This window comes from Dermacentor albipictus, chromosome 2, assembly GCF_038994185.2.
Source record: "Dermacentor albipictus isolate Rhodes 1998 colony chromosome 2, USDA_Dalb.pri_finalv2, whole genome shotgun sequence".
Lineage (NCBI taxonomy): Eukaryota > Metazoa > Arthropoda > Arachnida > Ixodida > Ixodidae > Dermacentor > Dermacentor albipictus.
Genome location: NC_091822.1, coordinates 154,687,999 through 154,715,330, shown reverse-complemented (window position 1 = coordinate 154,715,330; position 27,332 = coordinate 154,687,999). Strand labels below are relative to the sequence as shown.

Below are 27,332 nucleotides of genomic sequence, written 5' to 3'. Positions count from 1 at the left end.
TAAAACGAGAGGAAATATAAATTACATGAACTCTCTCTCTCTCTCTTATATATATATAGCAGGCCCACTGTGTTCCCGACAACATATTTGTGGGCCGCGGATCGCAGGTTGAAGACTAGTATACGCGGGCGTTTCGCACCGATTCCATTCCTGCATGCACACAGGAGCGAAATATAGTAACGTCGTCAGGCGCACTTTCTTTCCGAGCGTTTCGGTGACCCGAGAAGGAGTCGTTCTCGGAATGACAAGAGGTCGAAGGGAAAGACGACAAGCGCTAACGTGTCGCCTGCCGCAGCTCGGAGCAGAACAAGGGGGGCACCGGCGGGTGCAGCACATAATGAAAGAGAAAGCGATGCATGGACCCACGTATCGATAAATTGCGAGGCGTAAGGACGTTAAGCCTCTGCCATAGAAGTCTGCGGCAAAAGAGCAAACGAACGGAGATTTGGCTAGCCCCGCCAATCCCGTTCGTTTTCGGTTCCCTCTTATTCTATGTTCCCATTGTTCTCCGTCGTCATTCTACGCCTGCGCGCTGTTTGTGGTTCTCTAGTTTCCCGCTTGTGCCGCTTTCTTGGCCATTCAGTTACGAGTTCATTGGGCTTCAGCCTTCATTACGGCTCTTCGTCCTATTCGTTTATGATGCCATCGTACCTGTCTTCTAGACTACGCCGGGAGTTGTTCATTTCGGAAGCGAGGAAGGGGAAAAAAAAAAGAATGGCAAGAGCGCCATCTATGTGCCTGTGGGACGACGCCTGTCACGGCGCGTATTAATGGCGCAGCTTTTTGAGCAAGCGTCTCGGAAGAGTGGCGAGGGCTTGGCGGGCGAATGAGGTGATAAAAGCAACCCCCCGAGAAACGGGTCTCCCGGTTTTTTATCGAGCTGCACCTCGCTTGAGGAACGGGCGACGTTTGGTAAGTTTGTGGGGAAAGAATGCCGTTGGCGCGGTACGGTCCGTTGTATATTATGAAATGTGGTTACGGCGCTAAGGGGGGAAAAAATGAAGGCGTAAACACGAAATTTACAGGAACAGGCGCGGGGGTCCTGTTGCACCTCGTGGATGACCAGTGCTCGGCCTGTGGTTGATTGCTTGGTTCCCCTCTAGCAATAAATCAGGCCCACATTTGGTTGATTTCCGAAAAATTAAATGAGATGGACATCTAAAAAAGAAAAGAAGGACACCTCTATTAAGGCATTTCGACAAGATCAAAAGAATGGCGAAATAACAACGCGCGCATTTGGTGTTAACGTCTTCGTCTTCCTTAGCACTGTAACCAAGTTTCACCAGCATCACTGTTTTGACTGATTGTACGTCTCCTTTGATGATGGAATAAAGTGATTGATTGATTGTTTGGTTGATTAATTGGTAATGTCAGCAACCAACTAGCTCAGCTTTCAGCAATTCGTTGCACGTGTGTGAGGAGCGGTGCGTCAATTGCGATTCTGCGACTAACTTTGGGGTTGAACGTGTGCACAGGGAGAAAGAAAGGCGTGTACGAGGGTCGGGTATCAACCTAGTGGCAAAACTGTATCTGCTTCGGAATTAGGTTCGCATTCCCCCGCGATGATGGCACCGGATGCTCGCTGCTTGAGATGCATGCGATCGTCGGCCATGTCCTTCACCATCGCCGAAGCTTGTTCGGCAATACAGCTTGTCTTCGGCGATTTCCAGAATGTCACCTCGGCTAAGCATTAGAGACTTTTAGCGTGTCCGCTATTCCGGCAAACCGGGGCGGTTTGGGCGGATTACCGGATGTTCGGGGGCGTAAACGTGAGCGGCCGGAACGGTGCAGCCGCCTGGTGTTGTAGAGCTCAATCCGACGAACACAGAGCTAAAATTGCAGTAGCCTACTTTATTCTGCTTCGCTGCTGGTGCACATTTTCGGCAGCGGCGTAATTGTGTTCACAATTACGGCACTTTCGAAAACTTACACCGCAGCTAAGAAGAATATAGTAATTGACTCTGTGTTTAGGTGGTTGAGCTTTGCACCACCAGCTGGCGCCACCAATCTGGCCGCTCACGTTTACGCCCCCGACCATCCGGTAATCCGCCCAAACCGTCCCGGTTTGCCGGAATAGTGGACACGCTAAACGTCTCTTAATTATTGGGCTTGGTCAGTGGCTTGCCTGGAATGCCGCGTGGGGAATGCGGGAACTCGACGTTCTGCGTGGTCCATCCCGTCACGTATTAGTTCAGGCGTGTGTCTCCAGCTGTGCAGTTGCGTCTTCCGCAATCGCTTTTACACTTGAAGCAATATCAGTAGAGCAAAAAAAAAATTGACGCCGCATTCTACGAAAGTATATTGCTTCATACACTCAGCAGACCCACAGTCACTCCGTCATACCACGCGGAAACACCGAACATTACATTTTCTAATCGAATTCTTCGATTCGTAGTATGAAATCTTCGCACGCGCCTATAATTCTTTGTGCAGAATTTACTGCACACCATTGATGTGCGTGTTTGTATTCAAAATATTTTTCAGTTCAGTTTCAATTCTCCTATTGTTCACGCTGTTCGCTTTCATTCCTGCAGAGTCCTGCCATGGATATCAAGGCAGTGTTTGTGTTTGCCCTGTCGGCAGTACTGGCAGACGTCGCACATGGTAAGACTGCTAAAAGTGCCGCTCCGTTGGTGAGCGCCAGAAAAAGGGAAACAGCATTGAACGCGGCAATGCACTATGCGGTGCGGGGAGAATTTTGAAGGCGTAGGATTGAATCGGCTGAAGAAAGCTTCAGGTAACGACCGTAGTTCAGGCCGTCGATCTGCGGTTAACTTTAATTAGGTACGTAATGAGTAATAGTCACGATGAGGATGATGGGGATGATTAACGTTAGAGGGCGTACCGTCCAGAACAGTGGACCTGTCTAAGCGCAGTTTCCCCCATTCAAATTCGAAGCTGACGATCGCGCTTTCTTTCCCCTCGCCGTTCTTTTGCTGCTCCAATAGACGTCGGGCCATCTGTTATTTGCACCAAGTCAACGGCCGCGCTTCTCACCTCTCTCTCAACCTCGCGTAGAATGTCAGCTACTGAGATTTGGCCTCTGTAATCCTTTCCGCCACCTTGCAATTTCCTTGGCGTCAAGCCCATCATTTCCCGTCTCGTCGCTCGCTGGCAGGCATTTTATTGAGCTGTACCATTTCATCCCAGAACAATGCATTTGCTTGGTTCACGCAATATTTTTGTAACATGTGCGGGTATTTTTTTTGTTCCCCTGCAGTTAAAGACTGCTTTAAGAAAGGTATGTGATACGCAGGCGTGTGTCGGCGACCCCCGATCTGCAGTGGGCCCTGTCAGCTCGGTCTGTCGCTCCCTGGATATTGCGGAATCTGTGTGTGCGGTGAGTGCATGCTGGAATGAAGAACGAACAGACAAGCAGACAGACAGAGGGACATTTATTTGTTTGTTTATTTATTTATTTAGTTAGTTAGTTAGTTAGTTAGTTAGTTAGTTAGTTAGTTAGTTAGTTAGTTAGTTAGTTAGTTAGTCATTCGCATTACTTTACAGGCCCATTGAGGGGCATTAAGGGGGCAACAGTAAATACATTTTATGACGGAATGTTTCACGATTTGAGATTGATGCAATGTGATCCAGGATCAGGAGATCGAATTTTTTAAAAGAGATAGATAGATAGATAGATAGATAGATAGATAGATAGATAGATAGATAGATAGATAGATAGATAGATAGATAGATAGATAGATAGATAGATAGATAGATAGATAGATAGATAGATAGATAGATAGATAGATAGATAGATAGATAGATAGAGTCCATATACAGCGAAGCTTCGTGTCAGAAGAACGAGCTTGGCCTAATTGGTGCTTACTGCATGTCATGTCGACCGCCCATGTCGTCGTTTTGGGTTTTTTCTCCGTCTGTCTTTTATTGGCAGTCAACATGAAGTGCACGAATCTTTGTGGGAGTTCATAAGGAGTCGATGCACGAGTGCACACAAACACGCACGCACATACGCGCGGGCAAACACAAATTATACCGAGCCTTTTGTTAAGTGGAAGAGCCGACTGCTAGCGAGCTCGACGGACGCCTTGAACGCATCACGGTCTCAGAGGCAGCATGCGCATACGTACGTAGCGCGATTCGAATACATTCTACCGCGCAAGAAGCGTGTACTTCCTCGTTAAAGTACAGTCGCGGATGCGCGAGACGACCTTGCCAGTTCTTTTTTTCTGTCCAGCACACGGCCGCCGGATGGATGGATGGATGGATGTTATGAGCGTCCCCTTCGGAACGGGGCGGTGGGTTGCGCCACCAAGCTCTTGCTACTATACTGCCTAATATTCTACCTAGGTTAAACAACGAAAAAGTCACAAAAACACTATGAACTACCACGCCCAACTTTTGTGATCCCCTATTGCGAACTGTGCTTTTGTACGTCTCCGTCTTTTGTCGTTTCCCTACTTTTCTTCCACCAATCCTCCAGTCGCCTCTTACTAATGTCTATTGCGGACATGTTTGCTTTACCACTGCTCCCGCTGAACCCAAGGGCTTCAAGGAGGCCAGTGGTGCCTAAATCGACCGCTGGGTAGACGTCTTCACATTCTAATAAAACATGCTCCGTAGTTTCCCTAGCTTTACCACAGCAAGCACATGCTTCTTCTTCCTTCTTATATCTCGCTTTATAGGTGCGTGTTCTAAGGCATCCTGATCTCGCTTCGAAAAGTCGAAAAGACGCCGCTTCGAAAAGACGCCGCTGCGTGGAGGCGAGCGCCATCTGGTGTTGTTGCAAGGAACCCAGTGGCGCGCGTACTCCGCTGTGATTGGTTGGCTTATTCGGCAAGGGAATAGCCCGGCCACAGCCATGGTCACGAAACCCGGCGAGGTTCGCAAAGAAAAGCTTTGCTTTTAATAAATAAGTAGAATGAATGAATGAATGAGTTTGCCATCCCAAAGCAACAAAGCCGTTGGAGCAGACGCAACAGTAGAGGGCTTTGGATAAGTTTCAACTCTCTCAGGACCTTTGACGTGCACCATGCACTAGTGACCTGACCATTTTAAACATTTTTTCTGCCTGATAATACGCTCGTGAACTATCTCTCTCCTTTTGGATTTTCCTTTCTTCTTTCAATCCCTCATACCATTTTCCCCGGTTGATTTAGTTAAACGATGTCCGTCTGGTTAACCATCCGGTTTTTGCTTTCTCGCAGTTTCCTTAGAGATAAATATGAAAACTTTCTAAAACGGTCAAATACAGGGCAAGGAACTTGCAGAAAAAACGATGCTCCTATTGCTCTTAGAGTGCACGATGACACGTCACCAGTCGGCATGTTTTACGAGCCACGGCTACTGAGAAGAAGTGTACAGAAACTCCACTGGAGTTAAGTATACCCCCCAATATCAGTTGAGTCACCCCCAAATTTCAAGTTGGTCCATCCCTAAATTTCAATTGGTCCAACCTTACTATAGGCTTCGACATTCATGTTCTATGGAGCCCTATGTATCCTTTAGGTATTCTCTCTGATCATATTTTTGTTTCAATCATTTGTTATGGCTAATAAGGCTACCAATATTCTATATTTACGCTATTATAACGATTAAATGTGTTCGCAAATTGCGAATTTGTGTGTAGATACAAGGCATTACACTTTTCGCGGGACGGACAGATTTTGCTGAGGTACTCGCCAAAGGATGCTTACGCACTAAAATCTGAATATCTAAGAGCCTGAGCACGCAGTTTGGTATTGGGATTTCCAACCTGTTCTAATACATGCGAATGGCACAGATGTATGTATGGTTTACTGGCTACGGTTATGAGCTCCTCGGAAATTCAACGTTTTCTCAGATCCCGCGGTCCGTTAACTTTCGGCGCCGACTGTGCACTGCTAAGAACAAAGAGAGTGACCCCGCCTATCCTCCCCTCGTGCTGAGTTGAACAGCCTACACATAAGCATTTATTTCTAGGTTGTCGACCCTCGTGCCAAAATAATGATGCGAGGGTCGAGGTGCTGGATATATGTTATTTTTGTTTGCTTTGCAGAATACTGTAGTACCAATTTAGAGTGAGCACATTTCCAAACAAGTAAAAAAAAAGCATAAAATATGTTTTTTCTCTTTCTTGTCCCAGATACGCAGTGCCCCATCTGTCCTTCTCGGTGCTACTACCGAAGAGCAGGAAGGTGTCCTGCCTGCGCACCGGCTAGCATGTGCTACAAGTAGAGACGTCGTCGGAGTTGTGAGACTGAGAACTCAATAAAATGATCCCTTGTCTGTGTTCGGCGGCGTTGCTGAATCTTTGCTGGGAAACATCATCCGAAACCCTCCACCACCTCAGCGTGACTACAAATTGTGAAGGAAATTGTCGGAACCTACAAAAACGAAAAAAAAAATATCGAAACTGAGGATAACTAGTCCTAGGTGGATCACGATAAGGAAGGATGACGATAACTAGTATGCAGATCACAGACGAGGGTTTCTGCTTCTGTGGACGTTTTGCGAAATGGGAGAAATGAAAGTAAACAAGAAATTCTCTTTGCCGAGCAGACTTTGAATTCTTCGGATACGAGACAGGTTTCGCTACCACTGCGCCGCAGTATTTTATTTCTTTATTGCGTGAAAAGGTTACCGCAAATCTAAGGTGAATGTTATTTGCATGTGATAACTTGATGACTGATTAAAAAAATAAAGGGAGGGGGGGGGGAGGGAGTTCTTTGGCAGCGAAAGAACTTTCCGCGCTTGCGCGTAGCATAACATTGGTTGACTGGAATTCGTCCGACTTCACAATCGAACGCCTCCACACCCTGGACCCTTATTTACAGCTCCATATTCCATCCGACCTTCCCTCAACGTGACTTCATCCTTCTAGTCCGTCTATGGCTTGGAGTAGCATATTCAAATGCGCACTCCTTTCTTATCGTAATGGCCAGTAGCCCACTTTGTGACTTGTGCGGGTGCAGCGAGGTGATCGCGCACCTTCTTTGCGAGTCTACTCGCTTCAACCCGCAAAGAGCTGCCCTCACAGGCACGCTAGACCGACTCAACAAGCGCCCAGTCACGAAAAACATTCTTTGAAACTCGCCTACACGAACGTCAGCGCAAGCCGCTGTGTAGGCGCTGCTGCGTTATTTAAAAGACGCCGGATTGTGTGACAAGTTGGAACAGTGCACTGTGTGGCGTAGAATGTATTAGTGAGACGTTGACCCTGTGTAACACTGCAACGCCTTCGCAGACTGTGTGACAGCTCCCGGGAAAAAAAAGACAAATCTGTATTGTGTGTGTGTGTGTGTGTGTGTGTGTGTGTGTGTGTGTGTGTGTGTGTGTGTGTGCGTGCGTGCGTGTGTGTGTGTGTGTGTGTGTGTTTATCGTATTCCTTTTTCTGCCATCCACTGTATCCCTTCCTCCTCCTCCGGTACAGGGTAGCTAACGGGGGATATTTCCTGGTTATCCTCCCTGTATTTTCCTTGCCCCCCCCCTCTCTCTCTGTTATTTTATCTCCTCCCTGGACTGTTGCGCACGAGGACAGAGGTAAACGCTGCTGCATCTGCAATGCTTGTTGCCGGGACTTGCGCGCAAAACAGCCGTCCAGAAGGAATTGTGGTCACGAGCAGGGAGCTCTCGTTGGAAATGTCTCACAGTCCTCAAACGAGGCATGCTTTTTGACGTCGCCTTTGCCTGCTTCCGCGCTCTTGCCAATTAAATTATACGCTTCCTCAACCCTGTGCGCCTCCTCCCCCCCCCCCCCCCCCCCCGCCGACGCACCGTGCAAGACAACAGCAGCAACATCAGTGTAAAACTCGAAAAAAAAAGAGGCAATGAAACCTTAAAAGAAATTTCATCAGCTCTTGCACTCTGTGAAGCAGGACGAGCAGCGGAGCTGTGGTGTGTTTTACCTCAATCGACGCATCTGTGGATATGTAGGTATTATTGTTGTTGTTATTATTATTGAAGGACACAGACAACGAATTCATCTTTTGACTGTGGAGTAATTTATTATTCTTTTACGAAGTATGGCGACGTGTGCAAGTACCGTCGTATGGCCGACGGGAATTCCACAATAGTTAAATCTTCACTATATGAACTACGTAATTATGAAAGGTAAATGAAACCGGCGTAATGTGAGAGTCGTCCTAGCGGCTAATTGTGTGTAATTTGTTTCGGGATAGTTTTGATAAAACAAGAGTTACAGCCGTTTTCTGTAACCATACTCCCTCTGTAGACCCCCGCAGGGGCGTCTGCGCAAGCAGGCGTTTGGTGTGTTGCGACACCACGGACCCGAGCACACGAGGGTTGGACCCTCCCGCGTGTAGCCGTGCGCGGCTTAGCCGTGTCCGGGGAAAAGGGGATCCTGGGGGTTGAGCCAATGCCGGGTGTTTGGACCTTTACGGCCCCTCGGCGGCGGCAACACACCCCTTTGGCCTCGGCTTCACGTAGACGGCACCCCCGGACTGACCCACCCGGGGGAAATCGGCAGTCGCCTTTTCCTGTCCTCCTCTCCAATCTTCGTCTTTCTCTCTCGTCTTTTTCATCTTTCCTGTCTTCTCATTACTTCTCCTCACTTCCTAGTTTCCCGGCGGCAAGGGTTAACCTTGTGTAGCTAGCCAGCCTTGGTTATGCTGTATTTGGTTATAGCAGCGATGTACGGCTGGCGTTGGCAGGGTTTCTATAGCAGGAGCTCCTGTCACGTCCCCCTGTTGGGCTCCATGGTGGGTGGTCGGCATCGCGGCCGAAAACCCAACATCACTTATGGAACATACTTTTCCTAAACTACCTGATCGCCCTCATAAACGAGGGCGCACCGAAGAAGTTTTTCAGTTTTTCGGACGCCAAGTCCACAATTTTCCCCGTTTTCATGTGATCCACGCAGAAAAACCAGCTAAGCAAGTGCGAACAATCTCCCCGTTCCTAGTATCTAAGACCCTTACCGAAGTATTTGGCTCAGGATATAAGGTTTCAAGGATGGCTAGCGGTGACCTCCTCTTGGAGCTCCGCGACCAGAAGCAATTTGAGAAGCTGCCAGAGCTAGTATCATTTGGGGAGACCCAAGTAGTAGTAACCCCGCACCGCACGATGAATACCTCCCGCGGCGTTGTCTCGGACGATGATTTGCTGGAGCTCACTGAGGCTGAGCTCTTAGAGGGCTTCAGCGAACAGAATGTTATAAGTGTCAAAAGAATTAAGATAAGGCGAGATGGAAAAGAACTTGCGACCAAACAACTAATACTCACCTTCAATTCAAGTGTCCTGCCCGACTCGATTGAGGCCGGGTACATCAAGCTCCGTGTAAGACCGTACGTGCCAAATCCCTTGAGATGTTACAAATGCCAGCGTTTCGGCCACAGCTCGCAGAGCTGCCGAGGCCGCCAAACATGTGCGAAATGTAGTGCCCTTGAACACGCCACTGAAGCATGTAATAACTCTCTCCACTGCGTAAACTGTGACGGGGATCACGCCGCGTACTCGCGGTCGTGCCCCTCCTGGAAGAAGGAAAAAGAAATAGTAACTATAAAAGTAAAAGAGAATATATCATTCAAGGAGGCACGCAGGCGGGTTGCATACCTGCCAAAGAAAAGCTTTGCCGAAGTGGCGCGTCAGGGGGCAGCGTCACAACGGCCTCCGGCGACTGTCCGACCCACAAGCAGTGAGTCGGCAGTTACGCCATCTGCCCCCACGGTGGTTGCAACTAGCGCTGCTCCGCCAACCGAGGAAAAGGGGCCATCGACCCCGAAGGTGGGCGCAGCCGAGGCTGCCTCAACCTCCCAGGTCCCTTCCAGCGCTGGCAACGGCCGGCGCAGCCAAATCCCCCAGGGAACCCCATCGACCTCCGGGCTGGTGGGCGCAGGGGTCTTGCCCTCCAAGGCGAGACTCTCCCTGGTGACTTCTCGCTCGCAAGAGCAGGTGTCCGGCGCCTCACAAGAGGCAATGGACACTACACTTATCCTCCAGGGGCGCCAAGCGCCTAAGGAGCGGCGAGGTTCACTCGAACGCTCCAGAAAGGGCAAAACTCCCGTTACAGGGCCTCGAAAGGGCTCTGTAATTTAATCACAGTAATTTCCATAAACACTACTTCTGTTTCTGTACACACAGCACATATTATCACCCAATATGGATACACAAATAATTCAATGGAACGTCAGAGGTCTTCTCAGAAACCTTGATGACGTGCAAGAGCTCATTCAAAAACACAATCCAAAAGTGCTGTGTCTACAGGAAACACACTTAAAACCAAAACACACTAATTTTCTTCGACAGCACATTACTTTCCGCAAAGATCGCGATGATGCTATGGCATCATCTGGCGGTGTTGCCATTGTAATTCAAAAAAGCATAGCGTGTCAATGTTTACAGCTACGAACGGCCCTCGAAGCAGTGGCGGTTCGAGTTGTCCTGCTGAACAAACTCATCACTATTTGTTCGATTTACGTACCCCCGCATTACCAACTAAACAAACATGAATTTCAGTCCTTGATAGATCAATTGCCAGAACCATATCTTGTTCTTGGCGATTTCAATGCACACAGCAGCTTGTGGGGAGACTCTCGTATTGATGCGCGAGGTCGTCTCGTTGAGCAGTTTCTTTTTTCTTCTGGAGCGTGCCTTCTCAATAAGAAAGAACCCACATATTACTCTCTTGCAAACAGAACCTTTTCGTCAATAGATCTTAGTATAGTTTCCGCGTCTATACTACTCGAACTCGAATGGGAAGTTACCAACAATCTTTACGGAAGCGACCACTTCCCTATACTGCTAAAAACACATAAAGAAAAAGAATGTCTACCACAGGCTCCTAGGTGGAAGATCGATACAGCCGACTGGGAGAAGTTCGGAAACTTAACTAGTATCTCATGGAATGACATGTCTTGTTTAGGAATTGATGCTGCTGTGCAGTATCTCACAGCCTTCATTATAGATATTGCATCTAAATGCATGTCAGAAATAAATGGCTTGGCATACAAACGGCGTGTCCCGTGGTGGAACGACGATTGTAGGATCGCTCGTAAAAAACAGAACAAAGCGTGGGGGTTGCTACGAGCGTCTCCCACTGCGGAGAATCTTATTAACTTTAAGAAAATAAAGTCCCAGGGCAGGAGAACCCGCCGACAGGCTAGAAGAGAAAGTTGGGAGAAGTTTTTATCGAGTATAAATTCCTATACAGATGAGGCCAAAGTCTGGAACAAGGTAATTAGGATAAGAGGGCGACAAACATATTCACTACCTCTAGTAAACACACAAGGCGATACACTAAAAGACCAGGCAGACTCACTTGGGGAGCACTTTGAGCGAGTGTCGAGCTCAACGCACTATTCCCAATCCTTTCTTAAACATAAAGAAATAGTGGAGCGTAAGCCAATCATACGAAAGTCTAGGCAGAATGAACCGTGTAATCGGCCTTTCGGTATTGCCGAGTTGAGAGCTGCCTTGAACACATGTAAAAGCACTGCACCGGGACCAGACAGAGTCATGTATGACATGATCAGACACCTACATACAGACGCACAAATTACACTTCTTACACTATACAATACTATTTGGGCTTCGGGATACCTCCCATCCACATGGAAAGAAGCGATTGTGGTTCCTGTTCTAAAGCAGGGAAAAGACCCTTCCTTGGCGGCAAGTTACCGTCCGATAGCTCTAACTAATTGTCTGTGTAAGCTTTTTGAAAAAATGATTAATCGCAGACTTATACATTTCCTTGAGCTCAACAATATACTCGATCCTTATCAGTGTGGATTCCGAGAAGGGCGGTCCACAACCGATCATCTTGTGCGCATGGAAGGAAATATCCGTGATGCCTATATACATAAACAGTTTTTTCTATCAATATTCCTCGATATGGAGAAGGCATATGACACGGCATGGCGTTACGGGATCTTGCGAGACCTGTCGGAAATTGGCATCCGTGGAAATATGCTGAACACAATTGAAAGCTATTTGTCAAACCGTACCTTCCGGGTAAAAGTCGGCAATGAACTCTCACGTCCCTTTACGCAGGAAACTGGTGTACCCCAGGGAGGCGTGCTCAGCTGCACTCTCTTTATCGTCAAGATGAACACGCTACGTGCTTCACTACCACCTGCCATTTTTTACTCCGTATACGTAGACGATATACAAATAGGCTTCAAATCCTGCAACTTCACAGTATGCGAAAGACAGGTACAGCAGGGCTTGAACAAGGTTTCCAAGTGGGCAGACGAAAACGGATTTAAGGTCAACCCCCATAAAAGTTCTTGTGTTCTCTTCACAAGAAAGAGAGGCCTGCTCCCAGATCCTTGTGTAGAACTGGGCGGACAACAAATTCCTGTCAGCAAAGAACACAAATTCCTTGGTGTTATTCTTGACTCTAGGCTCACTTTCATTCCTCACATAAAACATCTTAAAGAAAAATGTCTAAAAACAATGAACCTACTTAAAATCCTATCCCACACATCATGGGGTAGCGACAGGAAGTGCCTGTTGAATCTTTACAGGAGCCTAGTTCGGTCACGAATAGACTATGGAGCTGCAGTATATCACTCTGCTGCCCCGAGCGCGCTAAAGATGTTAGACCCCGTACACCATCTGGGAATCCGTCTGGCCACTGGCGCATTTAGAACAAGCCCTGTTGAAAGTCTGTATGTTGAGTCCGATGAGTGGTCACTCCATTTTCGGAGAACTTACATCAGCTTCAACTATTTCCTGAAAGTGCGCTCTAATAAGGAACATCCGTGTTTCACAACCGTTAACGACTTGACATGTGAAACACTTTTTCATAACAGGCCCTCTATGAGACTTCCTTTCTCACTGCGTGCAACGGAACTTAGCAGGGAAATGGATGTCCCAGTTCTCGAACAACGCCTAATGCCTCCAGCTAAGCTAGTACCGCCCTGGGAGTGGCAGCTGATAGAGTGTGACACATCCTTTGTACAGGTCACAAAACATGCGCCAGAGACACATATCAAAATGCACTTCTTGGAGCTCCAGTACAAGTACTCGTGCACAGAGTTTTATACAGACGCTTCTAAGTCGCATGCCGGGGTGTCATACGCAGCCATTGGCCCATCCTTCTCGGAATCCGGTGTACTGCACCCTGAAACAAGCATATTTACGGCTGAGGCCCATGCACTATTGTCGGCTGTGAAACATATCAGAAAATCAAATATTCAAAAAACAATTTTATTTACAGACTCCTTAAGCGTCGTAAAAGCCTTGAAGTCGCGCTGTAAACACAGAAACCCCGTAATTACTGAGCTCTATTCCGTCCTCTGTAGAGCGTATATGTCTAACCAGCATGTCATTATATGCTGGGTGCCTGGACATAGGGGCATCGAGGGTAACGTTCTAGCAGACCAGATGGCCACATCAATTTCATTGCATACAGTCAGTCCTACTGCTTCGGTGCCTGTCACGGACCTGAAGCCTTTTTTAAGAAGGAAACTGCGAAACCACTGGCAACGTAAGTGGGACGCAGAAGTAAATAACAAACTGCACGTGATAAAGCCACAATTAGGTTTCTGGCCTCCTGTAACAAAATCCCGCAGGACAGATGTCCTATTCTGCCGTCTTAGAATAGGACACACTTTTGGAACACATAACTTCTTACTCACGGGAAACGAGCCTCCAACTTGCGGTAGATGCGGGGAGAGGCTGACCGTCCTCCATGTCCTCCTGGAGTGTCGGAAAGCCGAATCTGACAGAAAGAAACATTTTCCGTTAGCATACCGGCAGCATATTCCCCTTCATCCTGTAATGTTACTCGGCCCAGAACCGCTCTTCGACACTAACGCAGTCCTAAGTTATCTGAAAGATGTTGTGTTGCATGTTGTTAGCCCAACATGTTCGTAGCGTCTTCTCTCTTCAGAGGATGGCGCTGCGATATTTCTTTCGTGTAGCACGTGCCTCTAGGCCCTTGTGTTTGAAGGGCTCTGGCGAGGCAACAGTGCTCCAGGCATTTTTACCATCTCATATATTTTCTATTCTGCATCATTCTTTCACGATGGATTTTAGTGTTCATAGTATTCGTCATCTGTCATCGGCATAATTTTATAACAAGTTAATTTTACGCACTCTACAGCGAATATTTTTAGGCCACTTTACAGCCAAGTCACATCTTCCATAATACATCATCAACATTACAACTTGTCATGGCGCTCTTTGGCCAAACCTGGCCCTTGCGCCACAAAAAACCACACATCATCATCCCTCTGTAGACAGCCATGTATTCACAGCAGATCGACGGGAATTCTGTAACGTTTACAACTTCACCGTGAACTAACCAATTGAGACAAGTAAATGAAGCTCAGCATAATGATAGAGTCATCTCAGCGTCCAATTGGGAGCAACAGAGCATTCGCGGGAAATTGTAGACGGGCGGACATCGACCACCACCACCGTTAGCTATACATGGCTTCGCTGTAAAATACGCTGTACCACACGCTGTACCACACGCTGTACCACACGCTGTACCACACGCTGTGGGAACCGAGTTAAGCGAAATTTTCACTGGTATTTGCGAAGAACGCTGATCCTGTTTCGCGACCATCTGGAAGTAGAGTACACACGAACCATCTGGACGCATTTTCATTGGGGAAGGCCTCGCTCGACCTAATCTTGTGGCGCTCAATCACGTGCATGTCATGCATGACGACGAAGGGAATGACTATGACCGATTGAATACGGCGGCATGAAGACGTCTGTACGATGAAGATGCGATGACGACAGCATAACCACGATGGCATGACGTCACTGGAATCGCTACGACGAAATAGTGATGATAGAACGACCACGACGGCATGACAACTTCATGACATGACCGCGGGGTGACGACACCGTCATGCCGATGCTGGAAATACTGCGATGGTATGATGCAATCGGCGTGGCGATGGGATGACGAAAGTGCAATGAAGACGACTGCATGTCTGCAGCGGGATGACAATGTTAATGTAATTACAATGCTATGGCGACGATGGCATGACGAGACCGGTATGGAAAATGAGAGAGAGAGAAAGAGCAACCTTATTGGCATGTAAAAAAATTGGAGAACGCTTCTTCGCCTTCAAGAGTGGAACGCGATAGCGTTATCGCATCCCGTTCGCACCGCCTACTCAAACGCGCTACGCCAGCCAAACGTCGCGATCGGCAGAGATAGCCGGGCCCCGACGCGCCATGAAGGCGGACGCGGTCATGGGGTGAGTGGCGCGCCACGTGACGGGGCAGCGCCGTACATTGCGAGGAGGGCGTTTCTGTGATTGCCGCAAGATGGCTCTGCGTGTGCGCAGAGCGCAGAAGAAATTTAGCGGAAACGTACTTCGCTACTCGTGAAACTGCGACTTCTGTAGGTTACATGGTCATAATTACCGATATACACCGCAGTATAACTGTCTACGGCACGTTTCTCAGGCAGCACCGCATTCAATAGAGGCGATTTCGTCCCGTTTTGAAGGAACGAATTCGTGGCTGAGTGGTAGCGTCTCCGTCTCACACTCCGGAGACCCTGGTTCGGTTCCCGCAGCCCATCTTGCAAGATTATTTTTATTTATGAAGTGCCTTCTGGGATTTATCGCTCACGGCCAACGCCACCGACGCCGACGACACCGGCTTTTCTGCGACACGAGCTCTTTAACGCTATCGCGTTAATAGCACCTGGGCGCTCGCCGCCTGGCGGCGGCGGTTGTGGGTGCTGGAGCGCCAAGTCCAAGAACCTCTGAGCCGCAGTCGACTGGCGCACTCTCCTGATCAGATCGAGCTGAAGTCAACGCTGGACAGCTAAGCTTCCCACTGTTGCGTGTTCTTGTGTGGTTTGCGGGCTATTGAGTTTGTTAGCTGGGCCGCCCATGTGGCGTGGTTAAAGCATGGCCGGTGAGTTGCAGTCGGGCCAAGTGTGTGTGGATATTGTATGGGATACAACGCGCGATAGAGCGCGAAGACAGCTTGCATCAAGCCACCAGACTTTATGTTGCGCTCTGCTGGAAGCATGCATGCCTACCTAATCGATCTGCGGAAGCACTGTAAAGTGATTGTCATTCTTTTGAAACTTTACCTACTTTGCAGTATGTCTGTGTCTAACCTATATCTGCCAGTGACCTGAGCTGTCTACTAGCTTGGACTACTAGGTACGTAGTGGCAATTATCTTGCCAAGGAGACACTTGATGAACAGTTGTCTTGCCGAGCAGTTAACTGCGTCACTGGGTATGCGTGCCACGGCGTATGTGCTCGAACAGGCAAATTCGGCACTGCGTATGTTACATTGGTATTTGCCATCTTGGCAATACCGTGCAGAATGAATGTACCAGCATGACACAAAGGGTGTGTAGTTTTGAGCATATTAAAAAGATAGCACACCCAACCACAAGAGGCACTTCCAGGTTTTGCGCGGCCGCTGAAGGAGAGACATTCCAACGAAGCTGCAGGCAGGATGCTAGTCGTAATGGTAGCTCTACGGAGGTGCACATGAGGTGCATTGGTTACAAGGTATACCCTGACATGGTATTATTCGGCATTGTATGTTGGCAGCGAGGTGACCACTTGGCGTGCCTGCGGTAGCGATACGGCGTGTGGCTGCATCGCTTCAATGGTAGTCACATTAAAGCCAACGTTCGTCGTGGTTCGACCGGATTTTATGCGAAGCATACTAGCCGCACAACCACGCTCCTCCTTGCTGCGCCGCGCGCGGCCGCGTAGCTACCATATGACGTCATAGCAGCTGCAAAAGCGGAGGCTCAACTCGTGCGCTCGCTTGCGGCCGCGTAGCTGCATAGCCGGGTCTCAACTCGCGCGCTCGCCTGCGGTCGCACAGATGGTACTGCGGCCTAACTCCCGCTCCTCCCGCTATACCAGGTTACCTATACCGCTATACCAGCGCTATAGCGGTATTGGTAGCTGTAGAGCGTATTTATTGGTTTAAAAATAAAGGAATTAGCAGAGTAACGCATGAGTAGTTTCTTCGTCTAGCCGAACCAAATATAGCCAAGCAACAGCAGTTCACCAGGCTATAAACAGTGGTTCAACAACTAAAATAAAGGCTAGTATGCTTCGCATCCTGGGCTTAACCTTAGCTAAGCCACAGCCATTTTTTATTTATATGTCACCGTAAGCCACGCGAGGTGAGAGAGTGAATAAACTTTACTTGAGACTAAGTTTCTGTTTCCCGTAGGTGGGCGGTCACCCTATTCCAAGTAGTCATGCGCCTGTGCCGATGGCTGCTTCATAGAGTTTTATGGGCCTAGTCAAGGGCTGTTGATTGAGCTTAAAGCCCACATTTCTTTGTAGGATGATTTTTGAAAAAAAAAACGTAATTGAATTGAAGATTACTTTCATGTTTACTGATGAACAGTTATTTAATGTTTTCATTTATCCACTTCTTCCACTTATGCGTAGCTGAACGCTACTCTCTCAATATGCACGACCTCTATAGTCCCATTCGGTCCACTTCTTTGTCCCCATTCGGCCGCTTGTGAGGCCGACTTCGTCTTCAGTTCTCCGTAGCCGACTTTCTTTCAATTTTCGTTTACCGGCTTCCTTCATGTCTTGCCTCTTCTGTTCGTGTACGACACACATTCATTCTGGGCCGTTTGGCCAATAATGTTTACGCACTCGGTGCCGCATGCGCAGTTGCACAGACCCAGCGACGCTGGTTGTCTAACCGGATAGAAGCATCGTGGCACATGTCCAGTTGCACGTACACCCGGCCACAGCATATTACCGACCATGAAATGTGAGAAAAAGCTGAATATCTCCGCAACCTCGCAACGCAGCCTGGTATTTGCATTTCAGGCCTCGACTATAATATGCTAACAACGTTATCTTATACAGTTTTACTGGCTATTGTCACAGGCTGCTTTGTAATTAAACGTTTTCTGAGATCCTGTGGCCCGTAAACTTCTGTGGCCGGGTGTACGTGCAGGCGCATGCTGTTTATTCGGGCATAATACCCAGTGGCGCAAGGCCAGTGACCCAACTTGTATGATCGGTGGGGCAGTTGCAGTGACCTCCCACAAAGTTAGTGCAAGAGGTAAAGAGTACTTCGCTTTGAATATGGTGCGTCTTTACATGGAGAGAGCGAGATAGATAGACAGAAGTAGAGCGATAGATACACACACAGAGAGAGAAATACTTCTTCAATGGAAACTAGACTGGTCGAGCTTGCCTGCGTGCCCGAAAATGCACGATAATACCAAGCCTTCACCGTCGAAACGATAGCACGCGGAGGTTTCCCCGAGTACCGTTGTTTAGATCTTAGGCTTTTTTGTTACGGCAGACTATCCTGTAGGCAACGCTTCTCGGAAGCCGAGCTCAGAATGGAACGACATCGCACAGCGAACAATAGGGAAAGCAAGCGACGAAATGGGCCTATAAAGATGTCCTGCTACGTGCCCCTTCCTCCCCCCCCCTCTCCCCGGGCTGCTAGATTGCGCTGAAAAAAAAAAGCAAATGAGCTTAAATCATCGCGAAAGAAGTCTGCGACAAAAACCGACGAAGACTTGCGCTCTTTGCGGATCATGCCGTTCATTTCGCGAACCTTTGTACTTCTCATCGGCGACCTATACCGCTTTTATATACGTGCCAATTTACCGTGCCAACTGTCCGCGTTTCCCGCGTCGTTAGCCCCGTTAGTTACGATTTCATTGAGCGTCAGCCTTCATTACTGAGCTTCGACCCTCCCATTCATTTCGGACTGCCTTTGTGCTTCGCTGGAGCCGCCAAAGCGCGTATGTCATCGATAACAAGGACGCGAATTAAGGGCACCCTCCACGTGGGCATGCCTGCCACTTCGCTTATTGATGGCCCTGCGCGCGAGACAACCCGAGATGAAACGCGTCTCGGGCGAGTGGGAAGCGCACGGAGGAGAGCATATGATAAAAGGAGCCCCGCAAGAGGTCGCTGCGTTTTATTTAAGCCGCGCCGGCGTAATAGAACGGAAAATTTAGGTAAGTTGCGTACATAGAGCGTGCTTTCTTCGCGTTTGTCTGGCCGAGTGCAACAAACCCGAATTTGTCTGGTGGCGAATGTGGTGGCGTATCGTTGTCGATGACAATGGTGTTTACGATAGCGATTATGACGGTGATAACGATCATTGCCACCACAGCCCTGGCGCATTTTTGTCGGCTTTGCGGCATAAGCCTCCAACGAAGGTCGTGTTCACCGGGTGTCCTATACGTATCTTGAGCCAAACTTTGAATATGTCTAAACGCCACGTAGCTGGACAGAAGCAAGGTAAAGTGTTTTGCAGTCGCTTGGAGATACTCAGATTATTTTCTGCATTCCTCCTAATTACATAATTAGTTTCAATTACTTAACGAACTTCTCAAATATTATCATTACATGAAAAGTGTCCATGAGAAAATAGTAGAGCAACGTGAAGAACTTCCGATACAACTTTCTGTTGCTCAGCACATGCTACAGAAAAGTGTTTTCCTAGCATGAGAGAACCCCGCGAATACACACAAAAAACTTGGAGGATGCTTGAGCTTCGCCTTTAGGAGGGGAACGCGATGGCATTCAGAGATCCCTGACTGCTTATCACGCTTCCCGGTGACTACAGCTTGTGTAACCCTACTGTTAACCGCGAAACGCTGGCGGCGAACGCGACGCGCGAAGGCAAGCTTTCTGGTAGAAACGCGACCACTTGCGTGGACCGATCCCGGATGTTGTGCACAGCCGCGCCCCCAAAAATGGCATCATTTTCAATTTAGCATAAAAGGCATGCGCTGTCGGTGTTTGGTTTCATTACATTTGTTTGTGCGCTGTCATTTCGAGGACTAACTTTGTCAAGATCCTAAGACAAGATATCAGCAACTTTAGTGACACAATGGCGTGGCAGTATAGCCCGCATGTACCGCATGCCATATAGCAAGGCCAAGTATATACATATACCCATAGAGTTTCTCACTATAATCCCTATAGAGGAAAATATGGCGCTGCTGCGCTGTGGTATGCATGGGAATGCCTGTATATCGTGACTTTGGATTGGTTGGCATCGTTCTGGGAGAGCCAGGCAAGCACCGTTCCGTCTATCACAATGATTAATTTTCTGGTAAAAAGTTGTTTTAGCTTTATTATCACACAGAGACATCTTGTGTTTAACTATGAGAACTTGTTATTGCATGTACAATTACATGGAACGTAAAAAAATGGCCAGGCTTAGCTTGGTTAAGCCAAGAATGCGTTGCATATTGCGCGAGTTGGGGCCCAGCTTTTCCTCCAGCTGTCGTGACGTCACGTCACGTGGTTGCGCTAAAGGTCAATGGTGGCTGCCCGGCCGCGCCCAAGGGCTGAACTGAGTGATTGCAATATGCAACGCATAAAAATAGAAGCAACTTAATAACAAACATAGCAAGCTTAAAAGAGAATAGACCCACATATGAGACGCGCAGGAATGAACAATGGCTCATACCCTCAATGGTGGCTGCCCGGCCGCGCCCAAGGGCTGAACTGAGGGATTGCAATATGCAACGCATAAAAGTATCAGCGGGCCTTCGTGCTCGCCTCGGAAGAGTTTGTCTGTTCTTGCTTTTCTTCGCTTGGTTATGCACTGTAGGTGAGTAAACTTCACGGGAAGATGTAATATGCGTGAATAGAAACATTTTACGAAGATTTTTACTTTATGAACCCGTTATTCATGTAGCCATATCCATGTTTTAGACGAAGCCTGTTACAACACCAGCCAACACAAGCCTCACAGGCCCATAGACCGTCATTCCCATGACGGCACAGCGCTCCTTAGGAAACCCCCATAGACGGTGGCGCCAGATTTCCCTCTAGGTGTTATAGTGAGAAACTCTATGCATATACCTAACTACATACGGAAATTTTCGCTCACGGACAACTCCGCCGACACCGACACCGGATCTTCTGCGACACGGGGCCCTTAAAGCTATCGCATTGCCGCTCGGCTGGCCGCTAGACGCGCCTCTAGGCTACGCGCGGCTGCCCGCGCATGGGTATCGGCCAATCTCTCAAAGGAACTTTCATTTCTCCATGAGAAATGTGGGGGTGACGAGAATATGGGGGTATCGCTCTAGAATTCTAGGCACTGCGTGTATTTTCCCACTTGCACTGCCGATGTTGTCACTCTGAACCTCGTCACCATGCGCGTTGACTCTCGGGCTCTCGAAGAATTCTTCAGTGAGGAAGTAGTGTGCACGTCGAGGCGTGCACTCGAAGCAGTCCACGTTTTCGATACACGTGTACTGCAAGAGCTCGTGTGTGCTGTATGCACGTGAACACCTCAGTGCATGTGTTGCACTGAGCTCGTCTTGTCGCTTTCTTTATTGCAGTGTGCTACAATGGGGATCAAGTCACTCTTCTTGCTCGCATTTTCAGCAGTCCTGGCACACGTGGTGCAAGGTGAGACAGACGAATACATTCAGTCGATTTGTTGCAGACGGCCAAAAAATAAACGCTATGCAGCAAGGCTTCTCATTTTTTATTTTTTTAATGGGCACAGCACAGGCGTTGTCCAAGTGCATGTTTTAGCAATGGATCTCACTGGGTAACAAAGGCTAATATCGAAGGACATACTTTTGCTAACTGCACGCCCCGGAAGTGAGTGCGGAGCACGAAACATGTCATAGACGCGATGTTTTAAGCACCACTTATTGTACTTACAGATAAAATATGGGCGTCGTGGCTCTGATCCCGGATGCTGTGTAATCAAAAGCGTGGTCTGGCAGATCCTGATACCAGTGACCTCGTAGAGGCCCTAAAGGCTAATGGCAAGGAAGGTTGGCTAAATTCGTTATACATAAATGGCACTTACCACTGAAGGGATCTTGGAAAAGCCGAAGGGCCTGGAGGCGGCAGCTATACTCTTTCACCCTATTTGAATGCGCGCTAAAGAACCCCAGGTGGTCAGAATTAATTCGCGACCATTTACGAAGGCGTGTTTTATAACTGGGCGTGTATGCGCAAGTTCGCGACGTGAAACCGCAGGACTGGCTTAATTTAAATCTGGTGCAAGCAAAAACAAAACTTTTTTTTTTTAACCTCGCAGTGTACACATGTGTCTCGACCAACAACAGCTGCCGCTTTATTACAACCACCTCCGCTATGAGCAGTTCTCTTCAGGACTGTTTTCCCGCGCGGGAACCAGTTAAGTAGGAAGGAGACTTCTCGCCTTCTTTTAAATTACCTGCAAGACGCGCATATGGCCTCCACATGGTGACCTTAGGAGTGACTATGTGTAGTGGTGACGTCTGTGTCTCATTTGTATGATTTATGGGTTTTAAGTGTCGCTACGGTGGAGCAATTGCCGGCAGCAGCTGTAAGGCTAATCCCACCAGTAGCCTACAACCACTCAACTTACCTCGACGTCGAGAGAGCATTGGCAAATCAAGCGCATTCACTGCATGCATAAGCAACCGCAGCTTATCGCCATGTCACGTGCCTCTTTACGTAACACCACTCGGCTGCCGTTCATTCCAGCTTCGTCGCTGTCACCCTGCCAGTTGCTCCACCCAGAACATGCCTCCCGACTTCGACGCAGGCCAAGTTTTGATTGGTATAATGGAATCGCACTAAAGGACAACTGCCACGAAATATTAGAGCCCGAAAAAGTTAGTTTAAGGTAGCGTACGCATAGAGGAACCTCCGTGCAAAATTGGTCGTTTTATATGCGAGCGGAAGCATCGCAAACGCTCACTGCAAAGGTCGTTTTTGATACTGGAACTATAAAACAACAAGAACGTCACCATTATCACTCACCGGAAGGGACGCATGACCTAGAACAGCGCGACTCCTCTTCATGACATCGGAGATAAGGCGGTGACTGCGGATGCCCGCGTGATAGTTTTCACGTTAGCAGGCTTTGAACATCACCCAAGCAGACGACACGCGCACCTGGTGGTTGTCGTTGTGACGTCACTCCCACACGCCACATCCGGAATCTTTCAGCGTCCCGCGGGCGCCGCCTTATCAAGCAGGTGATGCCGTAGAGTCGCGTGTTCTAGGTCATGCGTATGGATTCCGGCTCCAGCATAATGCGGCGGCCCTGGTCGGAATAGTGCCCGCGACTTCGGGCTCAGCACCAAATTAAAAAAGAAATAGAGAAATAACCAAAGCAATATGAATCAGTGCGACATTACGTCTATACCATTCTAATGTCTGAGTTGACAGCCAGATAAAGAGTAACTTGCGTAGCTATATACTCAATTAATAAAGCTACGTCAACGTTTCAATGAATAATACTAAACAATAACGCGATTGAGCACTTCGGAGTTCGTGTAAGATATTATTTAGTTGAGCGATTACATTTCCATTAAATGCGACTGTCCTGTGTGGACGTGGCCCTCCCCGTCCTCTCACACTATTTAACCAGCTGTATGTCGTCACCAACTTGCGCACCGGCTGTGGATAGCGGCCGTGTTGGCACGCCTTGAGGACAGGCCACTTCCAGAACAGACGGCCTTGAAATGCCGACATGAACTGTCGTCGCACCGAGAATCGGTCAAGGCTTTGTTGGCCTTTTTACGTGAGAGTGGCCTATTATATAGACTATAAAGTGATCCGAATTGTGTGACCGCCTTTGAACGTTGTAGAGCGTAGTTTCGCGTTACTCTGTGAATTTTCTTTTTTTTTCTTTTTTTCCTCTTCTTCTTTCTCCTTTTATTCCCTTTACCCCTTTCCCCAGCACAGGGTAGCCAGCCGGTACTATACACTGGCTAACCTCCCTGTCTTTCCCCTCCTTTGTCTCCTCCTCCTGTCCCTTTCTTTTTTCGGGCCTTTCTTTTGGTCCCCGCTCTTCTTTCCGTCTTTACTTCCCCTTTGCCTTTCCCTAGTGCAGGGTAGCAAACCGGAGACCTTAACTCTAGTTAACGTCCCCGCCTTTCTTTCGAGGATAACTTTATCTCATTCGCATCTTTCCCTCTCTCTCTCTCTCACTGCTCAGCCGGAAGCACTGCTCATTGAACGAACTCTGTATTTTCCACCTCTCTCGTTCTTATCTATTCTTCATCCCCCGCCCCACCCCCTTCCACAAGTGTGGGAGTTTTATTGCCGATGCAACGTTGTACGCAGGTCAGTGCGGACCAACGGTGCGCTGCAGCGGCCCCTGCCAGCTAGGCTTGACGTTCCCCACACTGTGCGGAATCTGCGTTTGCGGTGAGCATTTTACTCGAAGATGCGCTTTGATGGTGGTTGTAGCGGAAACAGGCGACAAAGGAACTCGCGCTTGTGTGGAGAAGGCACAGCTTTCGTTTGAGCTAGTTGCTCAGACATACTGGTATCTCTGACCAACTAGCTCCAACTGATACAATTAATAAAGATAAAAAAAGAAAAGAAAAATGGAGACGAAGACTCGCAAAAATGGTGCCATGTTCGTTTATTTGCGTCTCTTCGTCTCCGTTTTTTCGCGCCTTAATAATTGCACCGGCGTGGAGGTGTCCCACCCATCCCAGTTAGGAATATACCAGCTGTGTGTGTTTTCTAGCTGCACCAAATATTTAAGCTAAATTATTTGATGAGGCATGCACCTATGAAAAATCAAAATATTTAAATTAGTGTTAAAATAAAGTACACTAATTAAAATTTTCAATTAGTTACCTCACGACACATCTGGCAATTTACGAACTGTAGCCGGATGATTCGCAAGACATATCCAATGCGAACGAATTCTCAGGACTACACGTGTTTCGACCATCTTAATTTTCAAGTTTCCGAAGAAATACATTGGCGTTCAAGTTACTTTTGCGTAATGCATAAGCCAGAGTTTTCTAAAGAAAAAAAATTGAGGAGTCATTCCACTCTGTGTGATGTGACCAGCGAAGCTGTAGCACATCGCACAGGGCTAGACAAGAGTAAATGTATTTATTTTTATCATTTGGTAATGACAGTGAAGATAGCTTTGTGATTACTGTGATATACATAGGTTGGTACGGTTACAACCTTAGGCAGACTCTTGGTCAAAGTTACATCTATGCACGACCGTTGTTGGGCAGCTGAGTGACTTGAATTGGTGTGGCACGTCAAGCTAAACTTTTCTAGCACACACTGAGTGAACCGTTCCTTGTCTGGTTTTGAAATGTCCACATTGAAATCTGCAACGACAATCACAGGAGTAGTGTCATCACGGCTAACACATGCAAAGTGCGTGGTCATGAACTTCTCGATATCACACTTGGGTGTGCCTGGAGATATATACAGAGCGGATATCACTACTCCGTCTTCCGTTTGTACGGCACAGACATACATCCCCACAGTCGCGGGCATTGTCCTCTTGTAAATCAAGTGGACAAATGTACATACACTTTGTAGCCATGAACCTTATGGGGCTGTGAGTCATTGCATTTTTTGCTTGCTTCCGGGGGTATGAGCCATTGATGATGACAGGTTTCGACATGCTGTTCTCTACGTTGTATATGTAATTAGGAAGAATACAAGCACTGTTCGCGTCACTTTGTTTAGTGCTTGTATCCTCTGCCTTACGGGGCTATGAGCCATTGCATTTTTTTGCTTGCTTACGGAAGCACGAATGTTTACAGAAGTATGAGCCATTGATGATGATAGTTTTTGTTGACGCAAGCGAAAAATACACGGAACACGAGTGATATACTACTTTTGCGTTTCGATGGGGGCGAAATGCGAAAACACCCGTCTACTTAGACTTAGGTGCACCTTAAAGAGCCCCAGGTGGTACAAATTATTCCGCAGCACCCCCCCCCCCTTTCCCCCCAGCCCCACCTACGGCGTGCATCATAACCAAGCTGTGGTTTTGGCACGTAAAACCCCATTTGGCCAACCCCATAATTTAATTTAACCTCGGCCATCCAGGACGCTGGCAACGCGCCACGCGCCGGTATATCGTTCATCGCGTGAAAAAGACATCGACCCTTTCGGGGTGCGATTCTAGGGAGCATTGTGTAAGTAACGACGTCCGGGCCATGGTGCAGATCCCTGGTTTGCCTTTTGTAACAAGCCGGCATATTTCGCCTTAAAATGCGAAAATAATTTTGGATGTTCTGAACTCGCGTACGAGTACTTCTGAGTGCAGTTCAAGCGCTTTTTCTTCAAACGAAAAAAAAGAATATTACTGATTCAGGCAGAAGAATAATAATTGTGACTTTGTTGTTGTTGTTGTTGTTGTTGTTCCTCAGAGCCCGAGTGTCCGATCTGTCCATCCCGGTGCTACTACGAGCGCCGCCGAGCAGGCATGTGTCCGGCATGCGCGCCCACCCGCCATTGCTACAGCTAACTACGTCGCCGGAGTTGTGTTACTCGGAACTGAATAAAAAGTTTCTGGACGCGTTGGTGGCTTCCCCGGAAAATTATATCGCAGCACACGCTCTCGTGCGGAAGCGATGGGCGCACGCCGCCAGACGACAAAATTAAGGTAGAACTACGCCATTGCTGCGGTCGTCGCATCGAATGACGTCGTGAGCTATCAACTCCCGATATGTTGTTTTTTTTCATTCACTGATTGATTTATTCGATGCTGTTGAAGCGTGTCGAACAGACCGCGGCGCCTCTTTAACGCACGATTGGGTAACATCAAATATAACGTGCATCTGATAACAGCGAGCTCGTCGGGCTGTTAAAAATATTCCAAAAAGGACTTCTTGGGCAATTTGGTGCTTCGATTTCCTAGGTATACTTGATCGAGGCGCGAAATACATTTCGTGAAAAGGGACAGAATGAAAACAGCGAACCGCCACACTACCAACTGTTTACTGACAGCCTCGGAAACATACACAAAACAAGGCAACTTCCGCCCGCGAGCAAAGAGCCCGTGAGAGAGACCAAACTCCCTGGCGGTTTGGTCTCTACTTTTACCGAGAATAAATACTTGTTTAAAGCATGGCGTACTTTCTTTTCATTGACGCCGGTATATCCTACGGTATAAATAAATAGATGCAGCTATGTTTCCTGGACGAATTCCTAGAGCGGCCGTGCGTCCAGCGCGTTAAGTCACGTGGTCGGCCTCTGTGATAGCCAAGGGTGCGCAGTTGGCGGGTGCGAGCCTCGTGAAGGCGCGAACACGTTCCCCAGGAGTTGATCCAGCGTCGCCTATGTGGCTGGGGCAGTGCTGAAGAGGCAGACGAGTGGGATAGGCTGTGCAGCTGACGTCCAAGTGGCCCGGATGGCAGGGGTCAAGGCAGCCAGCGCCTACGCAGATCCTCCTGAGCGCAAACTCCTCTGGACGAGACATAAGCCGCCGAGAAGGTCCGATCCACGCGAAGGGATGAGCGCTCGCGTGGAGCGCCGGAGTGATTCTTTGTGCAGGAGCAAGTTGTTCCTTTGGGGATATGCGAAGTAGAGACAGCTGGCCTTGGGACTTCCACCGGACGCCAGGCGGCATCTGCGTCCAGTTGGGCAGGTGCAGACCGACGGGTCCCAACTACCCGGACAGGATAGGTGCCCGAATCGATGAGGCGGTCTATGTCTGAAGCTAAATCAAGGGTGCCGG

The 27,332-nt window shown here is 48.3% G+C and overlaps 2 long non-coding RNA genes across 2 annotated transcripts; both read left to right on the top strand.

Moving 5' to 3' along the window:
* Nucleotides 1-766: 766 nt before the first annotated feature.
* Nucleotides 767-6,234, top strand: LOC135915526 (uncharacterized). Its single transcript, XR_010568639.1, has 4 exons — nucleotides 767-912; nucleotides 2,535-2,604; nucleotides 3,257-3,340; nucleotides 6,086-6,234. It is a non-coding gene; the product is annotated as an uncharacterized lncRNA (long non-coding RNA).
* Nucleotides 6,235-18,722: 12,488 nt separating this feature from the next.
* On the top strand, nucleotides 18,723-26,171 carry LOC135915525 (uncharacterized). Its single transcript, XR_010568638.1, has 4 exons — nucleotides 18,723-18,861; nucleotides 21,211-21,280; nucleotides 23,948-24,031; nucleotides 26,023-26,171. It is a non-coding gene; the product is annotated as an uncharacterized lncRNA (long non-coding RNA).
* Nucleotides 26,172-27,332: the final 1,161 nt, after the last annotated feature.